The sequence below is a fragment of the Salmo trutta genome, chromosome 1 (assembly GCF_901001165.1).
Source record: "Salmo trutta chromosome 1, fSalTru1.1, whole genome shotgun sequence".
Lineage (NCBI taxonomy): Eukaryota > Metazoa > Chordata > Actinopteri > Salmoniformes > Salmonidae > Salmo > Salmo trutta.
The window spans coordinates 31,003,945-31,009,944 of NC_042957.1; positions in this window are offsets into that span (position 1 = coordinate 31,003,945).

A 6,000-nucleotide genomic window follows, 5' to 3' on the forward strand; every position below is an offset into this window, starting at 1 on the left:
ATCCCCGGGCCCCGGTCGTGTGGCTGTGTTGCGCTTGTGATACTCTGTATCACCTGAAATACCAGTCATAGTCATAAACAAGGCTCAAGTTAAACTGGACTTCACCGCTGGCACACGTGAGACTCTGGCCACCACATGAGCTGCATTCGACCCTCATTTGTGTGAAGAGAAAAAACGTCATATGGGATAAAGCCCTCTTTAGAGGTTGTTTTTCTCTTTTCAATCCATTGAGAGTGACCTGAGGTAAACTGGCCCAATGGCGGGGCAGTCAATCCTGTGAACAACGTGGGGAATGTCCAGCTAGCTGGGGGCAGGAAAAGACCGTGTTGACCCCAGGCAAACACCAGCGGGCAACACAGCCCCTGACCCAATGTTGAAATATCCCATTCTGTACAAACAGTTCACACTTTTACAGAGGGAAAACAAATTCTCCCCAGTCTACCGTTTCTTTTTCCGAAGGGGAGTAATTTATCATGCTGAAAACATATCCTCCAGCCTAGGGTCTGTTTGCACATAGGGGTCAGGAGTCACTCACGACCGGGGTCATTGGCAACAGCAGAGTATCTGGACCAGCAGCGCTGCCATTTATCTTGCTACTCAACGTTTGGGGGATATAAATGTCTCAGTGCGAGCCACAGAGAGGATGAAGATATTTTGTCACGCTGATATGTTGACATATATGTTGTGGGCCGAAGGTGAAGTTGATCGATCCCCGTCGAGGGAAGAGCAGATTTTTTGTATATGACAGTAAAACATTCTTATGACGATTAAAACGTTTGTTGGTACCTTCAATTCTTGTACATTTTCTCATGAAATGTATATTTCAACTGTCTGCTCAGGCAAATTTGCCAAAACACTAAACTTGGAACCAATCAGAACATACCCCTCCTGATGAAGGCAGCCAATGGCTTCTCTATACGATGTAAATTCAGCCTCTTGTGAAAACGCGAGCTGCTGTCTGATGAAGAAGAACACGTATAGCTAGCTCCCAAAGACTGAGATAAGATAAACATTTGTTTAAGAGTGCACTTGAAATATGCAGCATGTAATACGAATTGTCTTTATCATATGAAGAGGGAACTCCATTGACCATTTAGACAATTTATTGAAAGCTAGCCAACGTTACAGTTTGACTAGCCTAGCCAGCTACAGTAAATGTCAATGTGTGTTTCATTAGCTCTCTCTGTCTGTGAATTACATTTTTGAATCATGTTTTGACATGATTATATGTCTCATTTCAAGTCACTAGCTGCAGGCTTAAAGAAACTTTCAATCATATACATTGCATAGAAACCCAAAGCATGTACTGCAGATAGGGAATAGGATAGGGAATGCCATCCTTTAGAGAGAGGCATCACCCAACCTTGTTATTATAAAAGCAGGCTACTTGTCACACACTCATCACTCATAGATAGTTGAGCAATATTTAATCCAATTTGCAGTCACACCTGACACACCACTGTGGTGGTTAGCCTTGCTAAGATCTATGTGTGTGTGTGTGTGTGTGTGTGTGTGTGTGTGTGTGTGTGTGTGTGTGTGTGTGTGTGTGTGTGTGTGTGTGTGTGTGTGTGTGTGTGTGTGTGTGTGTGTGTGTGTGTGTGTGTGTGAAATACAATCGTCTCTCAAAACAGTTGTACAACATGCTCTGCAATAAGTTAACCAGAGTTCGATTTCTAAACCAGATGAGTTCTCAAAAAGCAGCTGCTCAATACCATGATGGGCATGCATAACGTCGGAGTCATTGGACTATAAGGTATGGAGAATGATAAAGAACCTGTAGGATTATAGGAAAAAACAGTTGGGAAATAAATGTTTTGAGTTTCAAATACTAAATGTTCAGTGAACATGAGTATATTTAGATGGTTTAAAGGATTAACTTTCCTACAAACCTTCTAAAAGCTGACGGTTCCGAATTCTTGCCAATCCATTCATTATTCGACTAACTATGATGAGTGTGAGACATGTTTTCCATAGTGTGCGTTTCCTCCATATACATTCCAACAAAGAACACCATCCCAATTTGTGATTCCCCATTTAGTTTGTATGGAGACAAATACCAAAGGTGTCTCAGGCTGTATTTCAAGTATCTAAATATAGTGTAACGTACCAATCAATGTTACTACAGACCCTGGTTTGATTCCAGGCTGTATCACAGCCGGACGTGATTGGGAGTCCCATAGGCTGGCGCACAATTGGCCCAGCAAAGTCCTGGTTAGGGCTTGGCCAGGGTAGGCCGTCATTGTAAATAAGAATTTGTTCTTAAATGACTTGCCTAGTTAAATAAAGGTTAAATAAAAAATCTATAAAAAATAAATGTTTATCAAGTGCCGTGGAGGGCACAATCTTACAATGTTGCAGTACAGAGATGAGAGCTTTGCCATCTATGCCAAAAGCCTGGGTCTCTGATTGAGACGGTAGAATTTTCATCAACGCATGCTTCAGCATTCCCCTTTCTCTCTAGGAGCATTTGTATGCCTAGGACCAATAGGCTTATGGAACAGATCCCACCCTGGTCACCAATGTACAGTACCAGTCAAAAGTTTGGACACACCTACTCATTCCAGGGTTTTACTTTATTCGTATTATTTTCAACACTGTATAATAATAGTGAAGACATCACAACTATGAAATAACAGATATGGAATAATGTAGAAACCAAAAAAGTGATAAACAAATCAACATGTATTTTATATTTCAGATTCTTCAAAGTAGCCACCCTTTATCTTGATGACCCCCCCCCCCCCCCCCCCTTACACCGCTTCTACTCTCTGTTGTTATCATCTATGCATGGTCACTTTAATAACTCTACCTACATGTACATATTACCTCCACTAACACATTGACTCTGTACCAATACCCCCTGTATATAGTCTCGCTGTTGTTATTTTACTGCTGCTCTTTAATTACTTGTTACTTTTATTTCTTATTCTTATCCAAAAAAATGTAACTGCATTGTTGGTTTAGAGGCTCTTAAGTAAGCATTTCTCTGTACGGTTGTATCAGTTGTATTGCCTGTTGTATTCGGTGCGTGTGACTAATAACATTTGATTTGATTTGATTTGATTCAGTATTATTGTACAATGAAGCAAATAGTAAAAATAAAGAAAAACCCTTGAATGAGTAGGTGTATCCAAACTTTTGACTGGTACTGAAGCTGACCGATGAAGAGAGAGACAAGTGCCTTAGCAAACTGCAATTTCTAGCTTGTGTGGTCCAGAGACGAGGGACAATATAATTCTCCCCACTGCATGTTACAATAGCACAATTACCTGTTTGTCACGTTAAACTGATTCTGCATTGAATTTAGTCTTCGCAATGCTCAAACAAGCGCGTGTATCCGTAGTTGGTGTTCTTCAACTCTGAAATGCACTAAACTGTGTAAGACAAAACCCACAAAGAAATGACAATAGGCAAATGCATATGTCCTCTCAATGTGTACAGTGCCTTCAGAAAGTATACGTTCCCCTTGACTTATTCCACGTTTTGTTGTGTTATAGCCTGAATTATAATTGATTAAAATTAAATATACACATAGTGTAGATAATGACAAAGTGAGAACACATTTTTAGAAATGTTTGTACATTTATTGAAAATGTAATACAGAAATATCTCATGTACATAGTTTTTCGCAGCCTTTTCTATGATACTCTAAATTGAGCTCAGGTGTATCCCATTTCCTTTGATCATCCTTGAGACGTCACTACAACTTCATTGGAGTCCACTTGTGGCCAATTCAATTGTTTGGACATGATTTAGAAAGACCTTGGTCAGCGAGGTGACCAAGAACCCAATGACCACTCTCACAGAATTACAGAGTTCCTTGACTGAGATGGGAGAACCTGTCAGAAGGACAACAGTTTCTACAGCACTTCACCAATCTGGGCTGTATGAGAGAGTGGCCAGACAGAAGCCATGCCTGAGAAAAAGGCACATGACAGCACGCCTGGAGTTTGCAAAAAGGCATGTGAAAGAGTCTAAAGCAAAAGATTGTCTGGTCTGATGAGACAAAAATGTAACTCTTTGGCCTGAATACAAAGTGCTATGTCTGGAGAAAACCAGGCATAGCTCATCACCCACCTGACACCATCCCTACCGTGAATAATGGTGGTGGCAGCATCATGCTATGGGATGCTTTTCAGCGGCAGGGACTGGGAGACTGGTAAGGATAGAAGGAACAATGAATGGAGCCAAATACAGCCAAATCCTTGAGAAGAACCTGCTTCAGACTGTAAACTACCTTGGACTGGGGCAAAGATTTACGTTTCAGCAGGACAATGACCCAAGGCATACAGCCAAAGCAATGCTGGAATAGCTTCAGAACAAGAATGTAAAAGTCCTTGAGTGGCCCAACCAAAGCCTAGACTTGAATCCCATTGAAAATCTGTGGAAAGACTTGAAGATTGTTCTTCACCGCCACTCCCCATCTGACTTAACAGAGTTTGAGAAAATCTGCAAGGAAGAATGGGAGAAAATCCCCAAATCCAGATGTGCAAAACTGATAGACATACCCAAGACGACTCAAAGCTGTAATCACCGCAAAGGGGCGTCTACAAGGTTTTGACTCAGAGGTGTGAATACTTATGTAAATTAGATATTTCTGTATTTCCTTTTCTATATATGTGCAAACATTTCTAAAAACGTGTTTTCCTTTTCTCATTATGGGGTATTGTGTGAGAGAAAAATAAATGTAATCCAATTTGAATTCAGGCTGTAACACAACAAAATGTGGAATAAGTCAAGGGGTACGAATACTTTCTGAAGAAACTGTAAATAGTGACAGCAGGGCTAGTTCAGGACTTGGTGAATAGATCATGGGAGACAAAAGTGAGAGACAATACTTAATAAAGATGCTCAAACAAGCATGTGTGTGTGTAGTGGGTGTTCTTCAACTCTAAAATGCAGTACACTGTGTAAGACAAAATACACAATTAAAAAAGACAGCAGGTAAATGCATATGTGGTCTCAATGTCTAAATAGTGACGGCAGGGCTAGTTCAAACTGCAGTAGAAGAGTTCTCACAGATGAGTGAATTAGCCCATGATTGTTGAATATCACTTGGTGTCACACCCTGATCTGTTTCACCTGTCCTTGTGCTTGTCTCCACCCCCCTCCAGGTGTCACCCATCTTCCCCATTACCCCCTGGCTATTTATACCTGTGTTTTCTGTCGGTCTGTGCCAGTTCGTCTTGCTTGCCAAGTCAACCAGCGGTTTTTCCCTCAGCTCCTTTTTCCTGTCCTCCTGGTTTTGACCCTTGCCTGTCCTGACTCTGTCTGACCTCGTGCGTGCCTGCCGCCCTGTACCATTTTGGACTCTGCCCTGGCTATGAACTCTTGCCTGTCCCCGACCTGCCTTTTGTCTATCCCTTGGATTATAATAAATACCAGAGCTCAAACCATCTGCCTCCTGTGTCTGCATCTTGGTCTCGCCTTGTGTCGCTATACTTGGTTGATCTCTGGGAGCAGGACACAGGAGAGCTGAATAGATCTGAGACAAGAAAGAATCAAATAAATCCTCACAGCAAAGGAATGTAGTTTGTGATCTAGAAAATGAACTTCCTGCCAGTCTGAGGCAGGGTGCTCTGCAATCATCCTACTCCATCTATTGGCAGAGATAATGTGGCATTTCTTGTCAGTATGAATGAAATTAGTGGGTCCTGCCTTGTTGACTGTATTAGATTTTCACTACTTGTCCTATAGATTTTTGTAGTCTTAAATTATTAGATGGAATAAATTGATAGCTGAAACGCTCCATGTCCCGGAATTACATGCTAACTAGTGATAAAGCTATCAACTCCTGCTAGCTAGAAACAGATCTACTTGTAACTATCTAGCAAATGAGCAAGCTAGCTACATTACTAAGGTTGATGTGCTCTAAGTTGGGAGTCATTTTACAGCTTGAATTGATGGTATCACGTTTCTAAAACTAAACAGTTAGATTACAAATAAAGAAAATATACTTTACCTGATAGTTTGTCAGACGGAGATCTCTCTCTCGTTTTG